We start from the raw sequence: 24,055 nt of genomic DNA on the forward strand, positions 1-24,055 counted from the left end.
TCCTAGCACTGATTTCAATGTATGATTACCTGTATACGATTTTGGATTTATGGATTGATTGTTTGGATTCCTTTCTGAGTTATAAGCTCTATAAGACAGGAACTTTGAATGTGTCTCCCAAGAAAGCATGTGTTGGAAACCTAATCCCCAGTGCAAGGGTATTGGAAGGTGAAACCTAATGGGAAGTGTTAGGTTATAAAGGCTCCACCCTCATGAATGGACTTCAATCTCCTGCTCTTTCATGTTCTACTGACCTCTTAATTTCTTCCATGAGATGGCAGAGCAAAGACACCCTCACTAGATGAAGCCTCTTGATCTTGGACTTCCTAACTTCCAGACCTAAGAGCCAAATAGATTTCTTTTCTTTATAAATTATCGGATCTCAAGTATTCTTTTATTAGCAGCAAGAAGTGGATTAAGACAGCTCCCAAGAGAACACCATCATTAAGCTGTTGGCAGATGTCTACCAGGATTACTAGTTTCTTTTAAAATGCCTTGGTTTTGCCTGTGGTTTATTCAGTAACACAGGATTCTGGGCTTTGCACCACTTTATTGTGTAATAGCAGGCTAGAACTTTTGATATTGTTGAAAGCCTTGGGAAGAAACCAAGATAAATTCCATTTTGAATTGTCTTCTCTTTCTCGTGCAGTAGAAATTGAATAGAAGAAAGGATCCCTGAAAAGTAAAAAAGTATATTATTTTCTTTGGCCTGACAACTTTTACGGGTGGGCAGAAGTTGGGTACTGTTCTTCTGTTAACATGAGGAGAGAAGGACTTTATGAAAACTTCCCCTTGCCTTAGTTGATTAAAGCTCCTTATTTAATCTTATGGGAATAAGAGCAGTAAGGCCATTCACAGGCAACCATAGAGAGTCAACTCTCCCTGGCACACTTTTGCTATTTACAGTCAAGAGCTCGTAGGTAGAGTCAGCTACCAATTTAAGAAGATTTAACTTTTAGTATTTTGCCCAAGTTTTATTTTTTAATGGTGCAGTTTTCACAGTACTATTTAAAAAAGAAAGAAATAGAAAATAAAAGATGAAAAACAAAACTTGTACAAGATCTCTCCATGATTATAATTTGTGTAACCTTATCTGGGTCTGTGTATCTACACTACATTGCTTAACCAAAAGGGCTTGCCTGCGTGCTTGCTTTTGGTGGCTGTGAGGAAAGGGTGAAATATTTGGAAGACTGATTCATACATTGTAGTCAGTTTTAGGGTGGTGAAAACCGGTCTTCCAATCCAACGGCAGTTTGGATGATGTAAAAGGGTCAAATTTTGGAAAACTCAGTGGTGTTACAGGAAGGAAGAAAGAATGAGCAGAGAATGGATGGAGAAGTGACTCTGGAGGTATAGACACACTTCGGCCCATTGAGCTCTATTATTTATTGAACCTTCTCTTTGGTTCATTAAACCAAACCGAAGCTATTGAACATCATAGCTTTTGTGTTTTCTCTTGAGAGCTTCTGCAAAATGAGAATCTGGAGATTCTAAAAGGTACCAATTCATAGGAAATAGGAGACATTGGCAATAAGAAAACTGGACAATCGCTAGTCCTGTTTTTCAAATGATCAGAATACATTTTATCTAGTTCTCATTTTTTCATATATTTCTGTTGTCCTAATTAAGGTTTATTATGAACACCAGGAGTTGAGGATCATTGTATTTTGCTCTAGTTGGTGAGACTTTTATAATTACTAAATTATAACCAACTAGGAATGATTAGAGGACTATCTTGTTTTCAACAGCATTTTTCATTCCAGTTACTAATTTTGACTCTCTTTTTCTCCACAATACTGTGTGGAAGACAAAGTTAGGGTCAATACTAAATGCAGACTATGTGATCCTGTACTCATGTAGCCAAAATTTAGTTCTAAGTTCCTCAGCATTCAGGGCAATGATGTTATTGGTATTAAAAGATGCCTAGTTCTAAATATTAAAGTGAGTTGCTTCAAGGAAGTATAACTGTCTTCGGGACCTGGAGTAGTGTCTGCTGTGGGTTTTAATACAAAGAAGACATTTTATAATAGAGAGATATATACCTGCAATACCTTCTCTACAATACACCCAGCAGTGAATTTTGTATGCTAAATCATATACAATCCTTCAATAAAAAAGTTTGACTACAACAAGCTGAAGTATGATTGAATATTGGTAAATACATGAAGGAACAAGGAAAGTGGAAAGAAAGAATACTTTACATTGATTCAACAACAAAAATGTAGAATACCTGGGGAAGTGTGTCATATCTCAGAAATATTATGAACGAGTACTAGAAAGAAAGGGTAATTCTCTCCTATTCTACCAGGAGACTTTTTATTATTATTATTATTATATTTTATGGAGTCTTGCTCTGTTGCTAGGCTGGAATGCAGTGGCGCAATCTTGGCTCATCCCAACCCCTGCCTCCCAGGTTCAAGTGATTCTGCTGCTTCAGTCCCTGAGTAGCTGGGACTACAGGTGCATGCCACTACACCTAGCTAATTTTTGTATTTTTAGTAGAGATGGGGTTTCACCATGTTGGCCAGAATGGTCTTAATCTCTTGACCTCGTGATCTGCCTGCCTCGGCCTCACAAAGTGCTGGGATTACAGGCGTGAGCCATCACACCTGGCCTAGAAGATGTTTAAATAGAAACTTGGACTACATTTTTAGACTTTTTTTATTGGTGAAATTGGGCAATATTGACTCCTCCTTGTCTGAGAAACTACTTAAAAGTGTTTTGTATTGTACAATTAGTTTATAATTGGCTTAATTAAGCAAACAAATAGAAACATCACTAGAAGGACCATTTTCTTATTTCAAAGGCAATGCATTCCAAAACACAACACACACGGTCACAAAGAATTGCTAATTGATGGTGCTGAATATTTTATTTTTAGATTACAATCAAAAGAATTTGACTTACAACTTAAACAAGAGACATTTCCTAAAAGGAAAGAATTTTTCCCCTGAGTAGTTTTGGTAAAGGACAGAATTCTCATTAGGAATAAAACACAGCTGAAGATCCATCCGTTTTATCTTTTATAATGGAAACATGGGATTTAGTCCCCATAAATCCTACATATCCCTTAAAAATCATGAAAATGAGATGGCCGTATTAAGTTTATAGGAGTCAGTTAGGTAAAGGTCTTTGTGGAATCTCTGCCAAAAGGTACTAGGCTGGAAGGAGGTATTTATACTCTATCTTAACTTGGATTGTGACACAGCATTTAAGGTATTATTAAGTTTTATTGGTGGAGTCAAAGTACATTGAACCAAAATAAAATGTTCACATTTAGTTCATATTACATATTTTCCATATCCCTTAAACATCATAGCATATCACTGATTTTCAATCTTGCCAATTTTGGCCAAACAAATATTAGTGGAGAAGCTTAGATTTTGGTTCTCTCAAAGTAATCGCATAGTCAGGTAACCCAGATATATCTAAATTCTCTTCTGAACTTCAGCCTGTTTTCTGTGATGTTTCTAAGGCAACTGTACATCTAAGGTATAATACGAATAGAAATCAAAGTATAATTCATTCAAAATTTTTCATCAAGTATCAACAAGACTGCCAGGCACTGTCCTAAGGTGCTAGGGATATTGCAGTGAACAAAAGAGACAGAAATGCTTTGTTGTCGAGCTTACATTCTGGTAAGCAAATAAATAAAATGTGGAACAGGTTAGATTCATTTAAAAAATAATCCAGAGTACTTCTTAATGTCTCAAAGCAGACATATGTGTCAGAACTGGCCTAGAGCATCTGACGTAGGCTCAACTCACATGAAGAAGCTCTCCTTTTATCTTTTAATTTATTTATTTATGTATTTATTTTTAAGTTTTAGATTTGTAGGCACATGTGTTTGTTTACTACATGGGTATATCGCATACTGGTGGGGAACTGGCTGCTAGTATACTCATTACCCAAATAGTGAACATTGCACCCCACAGGCAATTTTGCAACCCTTGCTCCTCCTTTACCCTCCCTGCTTTTGAAACTCCTGGTGTCTATTGTTTCCATCTTTATGTCCATGTGTACCTATTGCTTTGTTCCCACTTACAAGTAAGAACATGTGCCATTTGATTTTCTGTTTCTGAGTTATTTCACTAGGATAATGGTCTTAGCTCCACCCATGTTTCTGCAAAGGATATGATTTCATTCTTTTGTACAGCTGCATAGTATTCTATGGTAATTCTCTCCTATTTTACTAGAAGACTTTTGTTTGATGTATATAGTATATATAGTATTCCACTATAGTATATGTAAAGTAAATATGTATAATACTATATAAAGTATTACTTTATAAAGTACTTTAGAAAGTAATACTATATAAAATATATAGTATTCCACTGTATATTTTTTCATCCAGTTAACTGTTAATGTTATCTTTATCTTTACTGTACCCCCAGTTGGCCACAGTGGTGCCAGTGGAGTGTGCCCTACCCACAACACAGGTGAGAGAAAAAGTAGAGAGAAGTTTTATGGCAGTGATTTTGCCCACTACTAAACATGATCATATAACGCCGTAACTCAACATTTGTAACTTCTTCTTGAGATAGAGCCAGTGTATTGGAGAGGTGGAGACACTCTCAGAGTTAGAAGTAATGTGGAAAAAGCAAACTTCCCCCTGTCCATCACCTGCTGCACAAGAAATCATGCATTGCCATTTTCAGGAAAATACTTACTATCCATGTAATACAAACAAATTCTTCCGATTTGGACCGCACTCCTCCACTGACACAGAACCAGTAAGTATACTCTGGTGGTGTTCATTGACTTCAGTTTCTGGAAATGTCACAAAACCTAAATATGAATGCCTGTAGCCCAGGATACATAGCTTGGCTGTGATCTGCATCAAGAGAATCCCCCTTCAATGCACTCTTACAGCTGTGATACTTCTTTTTAATTTTTATAGTTAATTTATTTTGCTTAAATATGGAGTAATGAGGGTAATGTTTCCTTCCCCCCTGTAAGATTATAGTACTACAGTCAGGTAAAAATTTCTTGGTATATACGGTAATTATCTGAGGAGTATATAATTTCTTGTAAATTGGCTGCTGCTACTGTACTAATTCAGAAGGCACTAACTCATTCACAAACAGGATCATTAGAAGCCAAGCCAAATGTACCTGGAACAGTACACCAAAGCTGCTTCAGGACTCCTCTCTCTCTCTCTCTCTCTGTGTCTGTCTCATTAATTCCATTTTCAGGCGGCTGGAGCAGGTGGGGCATTTTGTCTTCGCATCTCATTAATCACTTGTGGGTTGCTGAGGAGAGCTCTATTATTGCCTGGTCAAAAGACAGCATAATCCATAACATCTAGCAGCAGCACAGCCAGCTGTGGGGCCAAGGTGTTACTATGTAATCAGGCTGAAGTAATTTATGCAAACTAACATGATACATCTGCAAAGGAAACCTGCTTGCTCAACCAGGAGCGAGATGATTGCTTTAACCCCCACCTGCAGGATTGGCCCCCTGCAGCATCGTCACGTGATCAAAACTGGCTTTTGCTCTCCTGACATTTCTGCTCTGTATCTTCTCTCCTTCCAACCTCATTCCACACTCCAGTGTCCCAGGATCCTTCCAGAACTCTGCTCTACCTTGCCTCTATCCCACTAACTGCTCTTAGATTTCTGATCCAGACATTGTTTTCTAAAAAAAAGTGCATCGCCCCTTCCACATTTTTTTTTTTACTATGACTAAATTTTTAGTTAAAATGTAGCAATTTGAAGGTGAAATTCTGTTAGTGTTACTTGACACTCCTGAAATTCTATATAGGCTGCTGCTTTTCGACTATTTTATCACTCAAACTTTTCATGAACCTCACAAAAATCTGCATATGTTACTGTTAACTAATATATTTTATCATTAAAAAATCACAGCCATAACATAACTGCTAAAGTGATTATTTGATGACGGAGTTGATGTAATTCTAGCCAAAAGCGAAGGACTATGACACTTTACTAACTTTTCATGGGGAAATAGAAGACACACACTAGCTCTTTCTGAGATACTTAAAATAGGTTAGGGATCCCCATTACTTGGTTTTCAGAATAGATGGTAACTTGTAGGTAAGATGGCCCAGGCTTCACACTCCCTGAGGAACCCAAGATATAGCTCTAGCAACAAAGAGCATTCATTTCGGAAAGCTGGACAGATGATGCTTTATGCTATTATTAAAGGAATGGTAACTGAGGTATTTAGTAAAGAGACTCAAAAGTATTAAGCCTTACTCTTCAGAAGAAGGTTTGCGAAGCCTGATATTTAAAGACTTTAGGGACATTTTTTGTTCAGTTTTGTTTTTGTTGACAATTAGATTATAGCAGTCAAGTAGCTAGATGCCAGATGATAGAGCAGGTTCCAGGACTATATACTTTTAGGGTATTATTTAATTCTTTAATAACATTTAAATATGATTATCACGTGGTTAGAATGTTGGAAGAAATAACTCCGTTAAACATTGGCTGGAATTATTAGTAATTCTGTAGTTCCTCTTTTTAAAGCTGTGCTAGAGTAAATTTGTTTTAAAACCTGCATCTAGCCTAAGGTCTGGGGCATGGTTTCCCACCGAAATTTACTGTATGTGCTGTGCTTAACCTTTGGTGTGTCATAGACTTGTGTGGTAGCTTGGTGAAGTGAAGGGATCCCCTAACACAACTGTGATTTATTGCTTGTCACAGGGATAATTGAAGAAAATGATACGTGTTAGAGGTTAGTAAAATAAAATGAAAATTTTCCCCATCTAAGAATTTGGCCCCTCTGCATTCTCAGATTAAGAACCTCTGCAAGTGTTTTATTTTTGTGAGTTGTTGAAGTGTGGTGAAGATTTGGTATTGGTTAAGTTTCATGTAACAAGATAATGCAGAGGATTTTTTCAGCTATTAAATCAACCCACAATTTTATAACCAGAAATGCATATTGAAGCAGAGCTATGATGCTTTCTCTGCCTTTGAAGTCTTGATTCTCACTCTAGGCTGACTTGTTCCGCATCCACCTGAAGTGCATTTCTTTACCCTTTCTATAGTGAATGTATGACTATTGTCCTACTCTATAGTGTTCTCTTTGCTAAAACAAATAAACAAACAAAAAGCACCAAACAAATGAAAGAATCTCCTCTTGATCTTCTGACTTCCCTGTATGTCGACATTCAGTGGCCTCAGGACTTCTATCATGGCTCTGTCTCCCATGAATGGCCCATCTCCAACCCCCATAAAGGAATTTGAACAAATGAGAAGAACCAGTTTCTTACATTAATTAGGCTAACTAGAAGTTTCATGAGAATTTAACATAGTATTTTGCCTTTTGCTCTGACTTCTTTTTGGCAGACAAAGAGAGTTACAATACCATGTGTATGAATCTGTTTTTATGCTGCTGATAAAGACATACCTGAGACTAGGTAATTTATAAAGAAAAAGAGGTTTAATGGACTCACAGTTCCATGTGGCTGGGGGAAACCTCACAATCATGGTGGAAGGTGAAAAGCATGTCTTACGTGGCAGCAGATGACCAAATGAGAGCCAAGCGAAAGGGGTTTCCCCTTATAAAACCATTGGAACTTGTGGGACTTATTTACTACCACGAGAACAGTATGGGGGAAACCACTTCCATGATTCAATTATCTCCACCTGGTCCCTTCCAGGACACATGGGGATTATGGGAACTGCAAGAAGAGATTTGGGTAGGGACACAGCTAAACCATATCACCATGTTTTTGTATTTTGGGAATGTGATAGAAACCCGTTAATGCAGCGCAGGCCACCAGCCTCATTCACATTTTTGTGATGATTCCTTCTAACTAGGATACAGCAACAAACCAAAGTCTAGCACCCTGAAGTGATCTGGCTCCATGTCATATTTGGTTGCCAGATAATATACGAGTCAGTTTGTTAACTTGCAAGAGAGCAGACTTCTCACCTTCCTGGATGAATCAAAATTTGCTTCCTTAAACATATTCTGCAAGTTTCTCTAAGTCTTACAAAATCTTACTGAGCAGAATGCACAAGCTAGTTGATTACAGTGAGTTTGTGACTAACGTAGCTTAGGTGATAGAACCTGTGATCAAGAACAGTTTGTCATACACTTTGCAATCAGGTGACTTCTTCTGTTACTTAGATGCACAGTGAACAAATCCATAGTATAAATGTCATATTACACTCCAGCTTATCTGTCAATCTTTTCAAAAAAGTTTAATTTGAGATTTCTGTGGGTTCATAGTAGGTACATATATTTATGGGATATATGAGATATTTTGATATAAGCATGCAAGGTGAAATAAGCACATCCTAGAGAATGGGGTACCTATCCTCTCAAGTGTTTATCCTTTGTATTACAAACAATCCAGTTACACATTTCAGTTATTTTAAAATGTACAAATAAGTTATTATTGACTATAGTCCCCTCTTGTGCTATCAAACAGTAGATCTTATTCATTCTTTCTATCTTTTTGTGTCCATTAACCATTCCCATCTCCTCCCTCCCAAAACCCCCACTGGTTATCAGATTCTGGGAAGGTAGTAGAAGGTAACCACCCTTCTACTCTCTATGTCCATGAGTTCAATTGTTTTGATTTTTAGACCCCACAAATAAGTGAGAACATGTAATGTTTGTCTTTCTGTGCCTGGATTATTTGGCTTAACATAATGACCTCCAGTTCCATCCATGTTACAGATAATACGATCTCATTCTTTTTTATGACTGAATAGTACTCCATTGTGTATATGTACCACATTTTCTTTATCTATTCATCTGATGATGGATGCTGAGGTTGCTTCCAAATCTTAGCTATTGTGAACAGTCCTGCAACAAACATGGGAATGTAGATATCTATTTGATACGTTGAATTTAGGTATATGCCCAGCAGTGGGATTGCTGGATCATATGGTAGCTCAATTTTTAGTTTTTTGAGGAAGCTGAAAACTGTTTTTCATAGCAGTTGTATTAAATTACAAGTGTTTTCTTTTCTCCATATCCTCACCAACATTTGTAATTGCCTATCTTTTGGATATCTGTTGATATTGCATAAAAATGATAGATGAAAGCCTATGGAGGAAGGGGGCACAATGAACCTAGAAACTGTGCCATGGAAACTTTGGTTGAGGGAATTGGAGTATTTATCTTGGAAGAAAGAAGACCATGAAAGTAACATTTAAGAATCAGAATTAACAGTCTTAAATGAGTTGCAATGTATTTTCTATTGTTCTAGAGGGCAGAACCACTAAAAAAAAAAAAAAGAAAGACATATTTTAGCTTATTCATTCCACAATGTAAACACATATAGAAACATCACATCATACCCCATAAATAATACAATGATTATTTATCAATTAAGAATAAAATTTTTTGGTAGGCTGAGGCAGGAGAATGGCGTGCACCTGGGAGGCGGAGCTTGCAGTGAGCTGAGATCTTGCCACTGTACTCCAACCTGGGTGACAGAGCAAGACTCCATTTCAAAAAAAAAAAAAAAAAAAAAAATTTTAAATTAAAAAAAATTAAATGATGTAAATCCACAAGTAAACAAATTATATTAAAATGAAGGTAAAATGTTAAAAAAGAAAGATTTCTATTAATTATATTTTTAAGAAATAAACAAGCACAAACAGAAGGCAATGACTTCTTGATTCTTTGAAGTGCTTGTGGGGGGAATGGGAGGGGTGGAAGAGATAGTGAAGGTGAGCTTCTGTCTAAATGATGGTGAAATGAGGGTGTGTGTGGGGGACAGTGGAGACTTTCCAAGGGCTCTTTCAACTCTGTGATTTAGGGTTCTGTGATGTAAGAGGGGATGCCAGAATGAAGCTCTCACTCTGCAGAAGGTGGTTTAATGATCTACATTAACATTTTAGTCCACTATTCATATTTCTGGCATATGTCTATTTTCTTAAGGACACATTTCAGGGGCCACAGCTGTGGCTGCCATTAACATAGAATGGCATTTTATCTCTGCAAGTCTAGAAACAGAAGGACATATTAAATATTTTTACCATTTTTATCCAGGATAAAAGCATCTCCTCCAACTCCTAGCTCATGGGATCAAAGGTTCATATTTTTTTCTTTTTTTTTTATGCCACAAGGCAATCTAGATGTTTTGTAGAAACTGTGAATGTTAGTCCCGTTAAAATGTACACATTTACTAGCCCACAATTTTTGCATACAATTCTAGGGGCATGTGCAACCCCTGAAGCCCGTCAACATTAGAGCTCTTTGGACTGTTTTTATTTCAGTGCAGAAAAATGAATCTTAGGAAGAAACCATTGTGATGCCCTGTTTCCTGGTTTCTCACTTGCTCCTTGTGGTTCGTTTCACTCTACAGTGTGGCAGGGATCTCAGAAAGCAATCTAGACCATTCCTGTGCTCCCTCTTTAGCATGACTTACCTGGACATCCCACATGACTCCCAGAATACTACATTGGCAAAACTGCCAAAGATGGTTTTATAATTTATAGCATTTTATTAGCCTTAGAAGATTGTTTTGGTTTGTTTGCATGTTTTGCTTTGTGTTTAGCTAAGCAATGTTTTAAGTTGTCTTGTAAAGCATAACTGTCTTCCTTCAAAATCAAACCTCTAGATCAAGTGCAAGTAGCTTACCCAGAAAGTGCAAGAAATGCTGGTAGAGAAGAGGGAAGACATGAAGGAAAGAAAGTGAATAGTTTGTGGGATGTTTGAACATCAACCCACATCAGTCATTGTTTGAAGGCTGCTGGAGGTGGGTATCCTTCTTGCCTCCTGAGCATGTAGCAAAGAGGGCTTCAGCATCTGGAGAAAGCTCTTCTGGAAAAGAAATTCAGGAGGAATTCAGGAACTGGTATTGGGGAGTTAGAAGACTGGTATCCACTGAACTGGTGGGACTGTGTGGATATAGGTGCATTACCTACAGAATCTGCTGCAAGAGTTTTCTTATGGTGTGCTTGAGGTTTCTTTCAATACATATTGCAGCAAACCTAATAATATGTAGAATGAGACAACAAGTTTGTTAATCTTATTTAAAAATGCTTTTTTTTTTTTTTTTTTTTTTTTAGATTCCTACTTTCCTAAAAGTATCTACTATTGTGAGTAGAACTATGTTGTTGCATTTTCTTAGTGGAGGTAAATTGGTTTAAAGGCACCCACAATTCACTTTCGATCATAGGTTCAACTTATGTCAAATGTTTTTCCATAGTTCCTGCATTTAGGAAACATAATGGCTATGAGCTTTATGTCCCTTTAGTATTTTGATATAACCTGGTAAGAGAGTGCTTTTGTTCGCAGGCAAAGTGTGCATTAGAATGCAGTTTTGAATTCATTAAGCAACTGCAATATTTTACAGATTTAAACGCTAGGAACATCTCCCAGGTGTATGTAAGTGAACCTCTCAATTAATCCAAATGGATATGTTCTTTTTATTCCTCAGAGATGCCTTGTATTGCCTGTGAAAGTAATAAAATTACCTAAATTAGTGCTACAGGACATCCCTGGATTTCATTGTCATGTGGGATCTATACATTATTAGATCATCCTCCCTGTGTCCACAGTTAGTACAGACTCCCATATGCCCATAGTCTTCATTCTCCTAAAATATCCAATCTTATCACCTGCCCCTCTTTTTTAGCAGATGATGATTTTCTCTCCTTCAAGGAGAAGCCACAAGAAGTGAACTCTAGTTTCTTGCCACCAAGCCTATAGTAATCTGTACACTCATGCTTCCTCATTTCCCCTTCTCTCTCCTCTGAAGATATTATTTCCACCTCTGTTCAGGATATCTTCTGCTCCTCCCTACCTCTTGTGACTCTTCCTTAGAAAACTCATTGCTTTTGATTATTTCTTTCTCTCCCATAAAAGGCACCTGTGTCTCCCTTGTCTTTGAAAATAAATCACTCCATTGAGCCCATTGCTGTTTTATCTGCTATTTTATCTTCTTTCCCCCTCAGAAACAGGCTCCTTGAAAGACTTGTTTTACACTTGCTGACTATGGTAGGCAGGATAATTGTCCCCTAAAGATATCTGTGTCCTAATCCCTAAAATGGGTAATATGTTATTTTACATTAAGGTTGTAGATGAAATTGAGATTGCAAATCAGCTGACTTTAAGATCGGGTGATTATCTTGTGTTATCCAGGTGGTCCAATGTAATCACCAGGGTTTCTTAAACTCAGAAGAGGAAGAAAAGTCAGAGTCAGAGTGAGGTGACGTGACCAAGACTCCACAACTACTGCTGCTTTTGATGACAGAAGAGCACTGTGAGCCAAGGAATGCAGGCAACTTCAAGAAGCTGGAGAAGGCAAGAAAATGATTCTCCCTTAGAGCTTCCAGAAAGAAACACAGTTTTACGAACACCCTGACTTTAGCCCGGGTAGACTCCTCACCAACTTCTGACCTCCAGAACTGTAAGATGATAAGTATGTGTTGTATTAAGTCACTGTTTGTGGCAATTTGTTAGAGCAGCAATATAAGAATTGAATTTACTGTTTTACTTCCTATTAATTCTACAATCTGTGAAATAAAACTTTTACTTTTAACAGTTTTATTAGTCAAGCTTCTCCAGAGAAACAGAACCAGTAGGATCGATCTCTCTCTCTCTCTCTCTCTCTCTCTCTCTCTCTCTATCTCTATCAATCATCTATCTCTCTATCTAATATATGTATCTACATATATAAAGAGATTTATTACAAGGAATTGGATCGCATAATTATGGAGGTTGAGAAGTCCTAAGATCTGAAATCTGATAAGCCAGAAAATCCAATGGTGTAGTTCCAGTTCCAGTTCAAAAGTCTGAGAATCAGGAGAGCCAATGATGTGGTTCCATTCTGAAAGCCAGGAGGCTCCAGACCCTGGAAGAGCCAACATCTCAGTTCACATCTGAAGGAAGGGGGAAAATGACCACTGACATCCCAGCTCAAGGCAGTCAGGAAAAATGAATTTTCTTTTATTCAGCCTTTTTGTTTTACTTAGGCTTCCAACAGATTAGATGAGGCCCATCCGCATTAGGAAAGTCAATCTGATTTAATCAGTCTACCAATTCAAATGTTAGTCTCATCAAAAACACCCTCACAGACACACCCATAATGTCTGAACAAATATCTGGGCACCCTGTGGCCCAGCCAAGCTGACACATAAAATTAACCTTCACAAAAATCAACTAGAATTTGTCTCATCAAGGCCACCCACCAACGTTTATTTTGTGGCCAAACCCTGTGGACGCTTTTCAATCTTTATCCTACCTGACTCCTCATTAGCATATAACATGCTTGCTCTTGATAAGCTTCTCTAATCTCATTGATAAGTGTAATTCCCATCCTAAACACTATATCCCAGCATATAAACCTACTTTAAGTCTTTGTTATATGTTTTCTTTCTCTTGCCCCAGAAACTTTGCATCTACTTCTTGCTGTGCTTGAAACTTTCTCTGCAGCTCCAATCCCTGTTCAGTGATCCTTTTACCTGTATAAATCTCACCCATCCTTCATTTTGCTAAAATGAAATTTCCTTGAGGGGAATTATCTTGGGTCTTATAATTATATTCCCAACACCTAGCACAGTCACTGATGCAAAGTTGTTAAACAAATGGGAGAAAACCAGTAAACATATTTTACTCTGGGGAAAAGTAGAATAAAAATTAATGAGCTTAGTCTGGGCACGGTGGTTCACACCTGTAATCCCAGCACTTTGGGAGGCAGAGGCAGGTTGCTCACTTGAGGTCAAGCATTCAAGACCAGCCTGGCCAACATGGTGAAACCCCATCTATACTAAAATACAAAAATTAGCCAGGCATGGTGGCATACACCTGTAATCCCAGCTACTTGGGAGGCTGAGTCAGGAGAATAGCTTTAACCCAAGAGGCAGATGTTACAATGAGCTGAGATGGTGCCACCACACTCCAGCCTGGGTGACAGAGTGAGAATCTGTCTCAAAGAAAAAAAAAAAAAGAAAAAAAAAGAAAAAATTATGAGCTTATAGCTAACCATTTCAGGTAAAGAACAGCATAAAAACATTATAAACAATTCTATGAATTTCTTTTGGTTTTAAGGGTAAGCAGATTATTGAGCATATTCAGAGCATATTCTAACATTATTAGAAGAAAAACAGGAGACACCCTATTTTTAAAAATCCAAAACCGAAGACATTCAAGAAAAAAAACCACTCCATTATCTTAACAACTTTATTGAGATATAGTTCATTTACTATTCTAGTGACTCATTTAAGGTGTTGCTTTTAGTATATTCACAGATATATTCACCAATCACCACAGCCAATTTTAGATTTTTTATCACTTTGAAAAGAAACCGTATCTATCACTCCTCATCTCCCATCCCTGCCAGCCTTAAGCAACCACTAATCTACTTTTTGTATCTATAGATTTCCCTATTTGGACTTTCTAAGGACTTTCTAATCTACTTTCTGTATCTATAGATTTCCCTATTTTGGACTTTCATATGAATGAATCATATAATAAGTGGCCTTTTGTGACTATCTTCTTTCACTTATATATATATATTTTTAAGGTTGATTAAAGTTCTAGCACTTAACAGTATTTCAGTCTTTATTATGGCCAATTAATATTCTATCATATGAACATTTCATTTATCCTTTCATCAGATAATGGGTATTTGGATTGGTTTTGCCTTTTGGTGCGATATCTGAGAACTCTTTGCCAAATTCAAAGTCATGAAGATTTACTCTTATATTTTCCTTTAAGAATTCTATAGCTTTAGCTCTTTTGGTTAGGTGTTTGATACATTTTGAGATAATTTTAGTAATGGTGTGAGTTAAAAGTCCAACTTCAGTCTTTTGCATGTGGTTATCTAATTATTTCAGAACCATTTGTTGAAATTAATAGATGGAAGGATTTATTTCTGGACTTAACTCTATTCCATTGGTCTATATATCTATCCTTTTGCCAGTATCACACTATCTTGATTATCATTGCTTTATACTAAGTTTTGAAACTGGAAAGTGTGAGTGTTCTTACTTTGTTCTCCTTTTCAAGATTGTTTTGGATTTGGGGTCCCTTGCAATTCTGGGTGAATTTTGAATAAGCTTGCCAATTTCTATGAGTCAGCTGAAATTCAGATAGGATTATATCTAATTTATAGATCAATCAGGGGAGTATTGACATCCTCACACTGTCAGCTCTTCCCATGCATGGCTATGGAATGATTTCCCATTTATTTACATCTTCTTTACTTTATTTTAACAATATTTTGTAGTTTTCAGAGTATAAGTTCTGTATGTATTTTGTTAACTTTATTTTTAAGTATTTCATCCATTTTGATGCTATTGTCAGTGAAACTTTCTTTTCATGTTCAGAAATTTTACTGTAAGTAAAATTACAATAGAAATATAATTGATTGTTGCATTTTCATCTTGTATCCTGCAAACACTCTAAATTCTTTTATGGTTCTTCTTTCTTTTAGTGGATTCCTTAAGGATTTTTGTCTATAAGATTGTATCTTCTGAGAATAGAGAGAGTTTTACTTCTTCCTTTCCAATGTTTATGGAACATTGGATTCCATAATGTCGAGTGAATGAACACTTCATTTTCATTTCATTTTCTTGCTTAATTACTTTGGCTAAAACCTCCAAAACAATATTGATAGAAGTGATGACAGTGAACATCTGTATTTTATTCTTGATCTTAGGGTAAACCGCCAATCTTTCACCATTAAATATGTTTTTCCTGTAAGACTTTTGGTAGATGCCCTTTATCATGCTGAGGAAGTTCTCTTCTATTCTTAGTCTGCTGAGTGTTTTATCAAGAAAGGGTGCTGGAGTTTTAATCAAGTGATTTTCTGCATCTATAAGGTAATCATTTTATTTTTCTTTTCTGTTCTACCTGGTATGCTATACATTGCATTAATTTATTTTTTGATATTAAATCAACCTTGCATTGAGGGAATAAATTCCACTTGGTCATAGTTTATAATTCTCTTTATGTGTCGCTGGATCTAGTTTGCTAGTATTTTATTAGGATATTTGCATTCCTATTCTAAGAATTTTTGATCTATAGTTTTTCTTTCTTGTAATATCTTTGTTTGGTTTTGGTTTCAGGGTCATACTGGGCTTATAGAATGAATTAAGGAGTGTTTCCCCCTCTTCTATTTTTTGGAAGAGTTGGTAAATAATTAGCATTACCTCTTTTTCAATAATTTTTTTTTTTGGAATTTATCATTGAAGCCATCTGAGCCTGGGCTTTTCTTTGTGAGTTGTTTTTGATTACCAGTTCAGGCTTTTCACTTGTTATAGGTTGATTCTCATTGTTTAATTCTTCTTGAGTTCGTTTTAGTGATTTTCATCTTTCTAAGAATTTGTCCATTTCATCTAAGTTATCTAATTAGTTGACATGCAATTGTTCATATATTCCTTTATAATCCTTTTTATTTCTATAAGGTCAGTAGTAATATCTCCTTTTTGAGCCTGTTCTCTCTCTCTCTCTCTCTCTCTCTCTCTCTCTGTGTGTGTGTGTGTGTGTGTGTAAATCTAGCTAAGTCATTCAATTTTGCTGATCTTTTCGAAGAACCACACTTTGGTTTTATAGGCTTTCTCAATGTTTTTTGTTTCTTCTTTATTTCATTCTTCTACTTTCATCTTTATTATGCCCCTTTAAAATTTCTTGCTTTAGGTATAATTTACTCTTCTTTTTCTTGTCTTGGTGTAATTTTTTTTTGTTGGAGATCATTCTTCTTTCTTAAAATAGGCATTTATAGCTGACATTTTCCTTTAAACACTGCTTTACCTGCATCTCATAATTTTTGATATACTGTGTTTTTATTTTCATTGATTCAAAATTTTATTTTCTCTTGATTTTTTTCTTGACCCTTTGGATATTTATGTGCATTGTTTAATTTCCACACATTTGTTAATTTTCTAATGTTTTCTCTGCTATTGGTTTCTAATTTCATTCCATTGTGGTCAGAGTACATACTTTGTTTATATTATTCTTTTAAATTCATTAAGATTTGTTTTATAGCCTAGCATATGGTCTATCTTGGAGAATGTTCCATGTGCTCTTGAGAACGATGTACACTCTGTCATTGCTGGGTGGAGTATGCTATTGCTTTCTACTAGCTTTAGTTGTCTATCTTCAAAATGGAATACTAATCTTTGAACTGCTTGTATTAAGTGGATAATGTTTGAATCACACTTGATAATACATATAAAACAATTTTGTGATTGGACTGCTATACTAGTGACTTTCAACTGGGGTTTTGTTTCCAGCTATGGTTTGAATGTCTCTCCTACAATATCTGTGTTGGAAGCTTAATCCCTAATACAACAGTGTGGAGAAGTGGGACTTTTAAGAGGTGAATATCTCATGAGAACTCTGCCACCATGAATGAATTAATGCTGTTATTGTGGGAGTGGGTTCAGTGTCGAGAAATTGGAGTTCTTATAATGGATGAGTTTGGCTCCCTTTCTTCTCTCTCTTGACATGTGATGCCTTCCTCCATGTTATGATAGAGCAAGAAGACCCTCGTCATATTTGACTCTTTGATCTTGAACTCCTTAGCCTCAAGAACTATAGACAAACAATTTCTGTCCTTCATAAATTAACCAGCCTCAGGTATTCTGCTATAGCAGCGCAATATAGACTAAGTCACCCCCTAAGTGACATTTGGCAGTGTCTGAAGATGTTTTTGATCATCACAACTGGAAAGGTGCTACTGGCATCTAGTGGGTAGAAGCCAGGACTGCTGCTAAACATTCCACAAGTCACAGGGCACCCCTCTAAAATATGTGGTCTAAAATATCAATAATGCCAATGTTAAAAAAACTCCATAGTATTCATGGGTGGCCCAGCAGTTGCAGAATAAATGCTAAGAGGAGATAGAGGTAATGTTTGTAAACTCATGGAGAACATACATAAGGGGAAGTTAGGTTTAGTCTCAATTCATTAATATCTTAAGAAAGGATGTATTCACTTGACTTTGAAAAGTAAGTTGAAAATGTATATACTGAGTAGGTCTTACACTATACTTGCAATCACATTTTAAAATGTGTGCAAAATAAAATTCTAGGCCGTCCATATTTTCCATAAAATGGTACAATAATAGTAACAATAATTGGAAAAAAGAAAGCATATATTTGGATTCTCATAATAAAATATATATAAAGCTATAAGTAAAATTTTTTAATCAACCAGTATATTAGAAAGAAATGTAAGACCTATTTGTGTAGAGAGAGGAATAATTTTCAGCTCAAATCAGGAAATTCCGTTTCAGAGAGGAAGATAGGTGTTTTGACAACTTGAAGAGTAAAGCTTTTCTAATTTAAAAGACATAAACAGCCATCTAAAGGAAACAAAATAGGTAAGATCATGAGAAGATAATTTCTACCATGTGATAATACACTTATTCACATTTTGCATTTTTCTAGAAAAGATGGATCTAGTTTTAAAAACTAGTAAATTATTTGAACCTAAAGACACCACAGCGTTGAGTTTCTGTGAGTTCAGGGCAAGACAGTTCTATCTCTATTTATTAAGGGACACCAAAGATGTTATACAGGGCATCTTTGACTTTGTATAATGAGACACTGAAAACCACTTCTGATCTACCTCAATATTTTTATCGCTTACGTTCCCCAAAACAGAACATAATTCTAAACAAGTATGACATTTGGATGTTATTATTACTGTGATTGTTCTGATATTTCTGAGTTTGCAATATGTACCCTCAAATCTGATTCACTCCTACATGTATCTTGAGAGGACATAAACACAATCACAGGAAAATGATAATTTCCTTTACTAAGTCATATCTCTGGTATACTCATTTTAGTCAAACTTCTGACTTAGCTGTCTTTCAGGAGCTTTAATGTTTTCAAAAGCTCCTTAGAGAAACTTTCAAGCAAAGGAGACTTAAGAGTCACACATTGTGAGGCTGAACAGTCAATGGGAATGCAGATAATAAGAACTTAGCAAACCATTAGCATGCAGCTGCTTCATTTCTTAGAGGATAATTTTTTTTACAAGCGGACGTCATTCTTTCTGGGCTGCATTTACTGCAGACCACCTCAGGAAAAGGCACCATTTGCAAGATTTTTAGTAGAATGGACCATCCCCAGAACTTTTCCAATAGCTCACCCTCTGTGTTGCATGTGATAAAGATCAATAAATTTCATGTGATTCTTTTTTTAATGATAGGCTGCTAATCACCCTTGATGCTATGATAAATTTAAATACTAACTAATCCACTTTGAATAGGGATTAAGCTTCAATGTAGGAGGAAAGTATTCATTAGAATTCATTATATCAATTTGTAATTTGAATGATGCATCTTCTAAATAAGATACTGCAGTTTCTAGTCGTTGTTAACTGGGAGCTTAAACATCCTTATCGTTAATTAATGGAAAGATAAATAAAATCTGTCACAATTCAGGGAAGTCTTACCCCCACCTCCCTTAGCTTCCTAAAGTATCTAGTTATTATTTTAAGATGAACAATGCCAAAATAGAATAATCACCATAGTAGAAGGGAAAAATAACAAACTCAAGCTTCCTATGTCAAGGATAATTTGATGTGCATGAAAAATGGAATACATATTGCAGACTTCCTTATTGTGATGTATGCTTTATTCATGCTGAGCTCATTGTTGTCAAATTATCTTATAAATTCAACATGGAAATCAGATCAGACAATCATCTATTACTATCTTACATTTTCCATATTCGGAATAAAAATATCTAATACCATTGAGCTAAAGTTGAGTGATAGCTCCAAAACCTAAGTAATATTTTATTCCAAGTAATTGCTACTATAGTACAATGATTTAAATTTTGATCTTAAGATATTTAAGTCATGAAATCATAATGAATTAGACATTCCTCTTTCTCTCCCTTTAAAAAAATAAAGACTTCCGTAAGTAGTCATTTGTGAACTTAATGAAGAACATTAAATTTCTGGGGCCTCAGTACTTAAGAAAGTACTTCATTCAACTGAAAACACTAAATCATGACTTAAGCAGAGTGAATTGTTCTTACGTTTTAATGCTATACTTGTGTAGACTGTCATAAAACTTGATGTTCCGAATTTGTATTCTGCTGAATTTTGTGACTTTTTAAAAGTAATTTTGTCAAGATTGATAGGAATATAATAGTGAATGCTTGCTTGGCACTTGATGTGTGCCAGGCACTGTGCTAGTGCTTCACGCAAATCAATTATTTTAGTCCCTATAACAGCCTCGTAATGCAGGTACTGTTAGAAACATCATTTTATAGGTGATGAACATAAGGCTAGAGATTAAACGTATCCAGGCTCACACAGAAGGTTCATAAGGGAGGCTAGAGATTAAACGTATCCAGGCTCACACAGAAGGTTCATAAGGGAGCTGGGATTTGAACCTGGGTAATGTGGCACCAGAGTCTGTGCTTCTATATATTCTGTTATATGTAGAGTTTGTTGGATGCTCTACGTCTCTGGCATGTTCATTTTAGTCAAACTTCAAACTTGGCTGAGTCTTTTATGTCCTCCCAGTGGTCCACTTCCTGTGTATTTGGACATGTTTTCTGGCTTCCAAAGCAGAATAATCTCCTAGTCCTCTTCTTCAGCTCATGATTGAATTCTTTTAAGCTTGTGTCTTGAAAGGAGCCCAACTCACTTTCATAACCCTAAAGCCGCTCTGGTGAAAAGTGCCATAATTGAAGGCAGTTTCTAGAAAATTTATTTGATTCTTCTATTTGCCATCATATTCTTCACTTTCTTTTTTCTACCAGTTAGGTCCTGATCTCCTATCATGCTTACATCGTAGAACTGGTGGTAAATTTTGACTTCTTTGATTTTGACCCTAAGTCTTTCATAGACGACAACTTGTGTGGTATTCCCTTCATTTTCTGCTGCTGGTCTTATATATCATTTTATTCTCTGTATCTTCCTCGGTTTATATCGTTCACGTGTTAATGAAAATTGAATTGTTTATGTAGTGGCAATGGATATACTCTGAAATGTCAGTGCCTTAACGTAATAAAGCCTCCCACCTCCACCTCGGCTCTGCTGCCGGGAGCAGGTGGTATCCAAGGGAAAAAGAGTATGGTAGATATATGCTGATTCTCAACTGCCTTAACCCCAAAGTGACATATGTTCTGGTTGAAACTAGTTTATTGCTACAAGTTGACTGAGAGGGTGAAAGGGAAGCATAGGGGACCACATAGACTATCTGGTGAGCATTGCAGCTCTTTCCCACAGTATACTAAGACCTCAACAATTTTTCTGTATAAATTATCAAACAGTCTTTTGTCCTATTCTGTAAATGAATTTATAACCTGCTTAAACTATTTTCTCTTGTACTATTGCCATGTAGTAAAGATGACTTTACATCATTGAAAGCCTAGAGCACAGGAATATTTTTTAATACTAAAAATATAATAATATTATGCTATATTAGTAATAAACATCAGCAGATTCAAAGTCAGGCAATAAAGGTGACATTTAGTTAGGTCCATGAGGACATAAGGAAAAAAATTAAAAAGAAAAAATACCTAATTTTACCAGTGTGTTGCATTTCCTCTCAATTTCTCTTGCCCTGTCTTCCATAAATTTTATAAAGTGGAGCATATATATCAAGGAAATTCCCATAAGAGTATATTACAGACCAAAACAACGAAACTATGTGATTCTTTCAGTGTTATGGGGAGTCTTCTGTATATAGAATTCTGAGGTAGGCAAGCTGTATCCTATTGTCCAGGCTTATATAATGGTTTTTCAAAGAACAGAAGCAATGTTTCAGTTTGAAAGCCCTTTGTAAATAGGTAAAACTGTAAATACGCATATCTGTTTGTCTCTTTATAAGATAATGAGGGTGCAAATATGAGGTCATTTCTTGTGAAAGGGTAAATATGTCTTCATGGAGATTGATACTAGAAAAGAGCAAAAGTGTTTTTGTTTTAACCTGGTCAAAGACAGCTGTCTTATAAAATGATTGAGATCTCCAACTTGAAATCTCCTTTACGTGATTCAGTCTTCTCCAAATGTCTAAGATCCTTATATTGTGACTTTTTTTTCTGAGATCCTGAAATTTATACCGACCACCACGTGAATGTTCTATGTGGTTGGGCTTTCAGGTTAAATGATGCCACCAGCCAAAAGTATAATTTCTACTTCCATTGCCACATCAAGCGAAATAGAAATACTAGATACTGGAGAGAGAAGAAAAAAAATATAATAATAGATATTGGCACTTGCTGTAAGAAAAATAACTTTAAATTGATCAATCACTTGTCTATATTTCTTTCAAATCATATAGACTGCTTGGAAGACAACTTTAATGAACTAATACCTGCAAAACTGTTAGTTCATAGTAAGAAAAAATAATAAAAATAATCTTCAATATTTTGACTTTCTTTCTCTTTTAATTTTACATTTTATTTTCAAGATGAACTTTTGATCCAATTGGTCTTTATTTTTTGGTTTTAGCCATTGTTAATGGAATTTATAACCCGTTTTTGGAGAGTGAATTTTGCATACAACCATTTCATTGCGGTGATTACATATCTTGTTTTATTTTATTGCGAAATATAATTTTTTGTCACACGTTCACCTAACATTTGTAGAGTTAGCCTAAGCTATTAATGTTTTCTGAAAGTTTACATCAAAATATTCCTGTCAACATTGGAGAAAGTAGTAAGATTACATTTTTACCACTAATCATGCAAATGAGGCTCAGCAGGAGACAGTTCACCCAAAGTCAGGCATTCCATGGATTCATACCGAACTTTCTTCAAGGACTGGTTGGCTGAATACAAATACCTTCATTGTCCTGAAATTTGTCCCAGTCAAATCCTTTCTTTCAAGCCCTGCACAATAGGCGTCTTGGGTCCTCACCAAGTCCTTGTTCACATGTTTAAGCAGATTTTTTTCTTTTCCTTTTCTTTTGAAAAAATTGGCCCTGTCTATTGGCATGCATGCTACCTACCCATCCCCATGTAGAGGTTGGTGATCTTCCGGGTTGGACGTTAGTGAGGATCATAATTTGTATATATTTTAAAAATTCAGACATGCCACTGAAGGATCAGGCATCAAATGGCTTGGTTCTTCTTTATTAAGTACAATACAGTGGTAACTCTCCTATTACCAGAATGGAAAATCTTATTGACTGTGATTCAGCCAGACTTTAGGAAACCCTACAAATGTCAAGAGCTGAGTTTGCTAAGTGATAGCCATAGGCTGTGTTTGGTAGAAGGCTGTGTTTTGGCCACACTCACATGCTTTGTTTTGCCTTACATATATTAGGGCCCACATTAAAAAAAAAAGTCAGGATATTTTGCAGAAGAGTTCAGATTTAAGTGTCTCTTCAAAACTCAGAAGTTCCAGCACACTGAACCTACATGCCTGGCATTCAGCTAGTGGTGCCTAGTGCCTGCCCTCTTTAGGTGAGGCACATGGACTCCAGGTCACACTTCCTCTGCCGCCCACCCCAACTGTCAATTGTCCTGTGATATCTGTTTCACTCATTGGCATCACCTGCCTCTCCCTTGCAGCACTTGAACTTGTGACCCTCTAAGTTGTTCTTGTTCTATGTGTGGTCTCAGTGCCACTTTCATCACAATCACCTGGAGTGTTCACTAAGTTCGTAGAGTTGGGGGCCTCCCATTTCTGGGCCATTACAGAATCTGAATGTAAAGAAGCTCCAGAGGAATGAAATATACTAAATTTTGCAAACCACTAGTGTAGTTCACTTGATATTTACTGGACATGCATATGTAAATCATTCGGTGATTTTGTTTTTAAACTACAAACCCTTGATTCCTGATCCAACACCCTAACCCCTGCTACCTTCTGCATTGTTTGACTCTTTAGTTATATGTAATATAATTATATTACATACAATATATTTATTTATGTGTAATATATATGTATTATATATACTATATGTGATTTATTATTTATAATGATTAATTATATGCATTATATTAATTATATGTAATTTAAATGTATGTAATAGTATGTAACATATTTATTTGCACTATAATTATATGTATATTTAATTACATGTAATATAGTTTATGCAATATGTAATACAATTCATGCAATATGTAATGTATGTAATTTAAGAGTAAATTACTAAATATTAAATACATTAAATATTAACTGTGGCAAATATTAAATTAAA

This window comes from Rhinopithecus bieti, unplaced genomic scaffold (genome assembly GCF_001698545.2).
Source record: "Rhinopithecus bieti isolate Rb0 unplaced genomic scaffold, ASM169854v2 scaffold_41145, whole genome shotgun sequence".
Classification (NCBI taxonomy): Eukaryota; Metazoa; Chordata; class Mammalia; order Primates; family Cercopithecidae; genus Rhinopithecus; species Rhinopithecus bieti.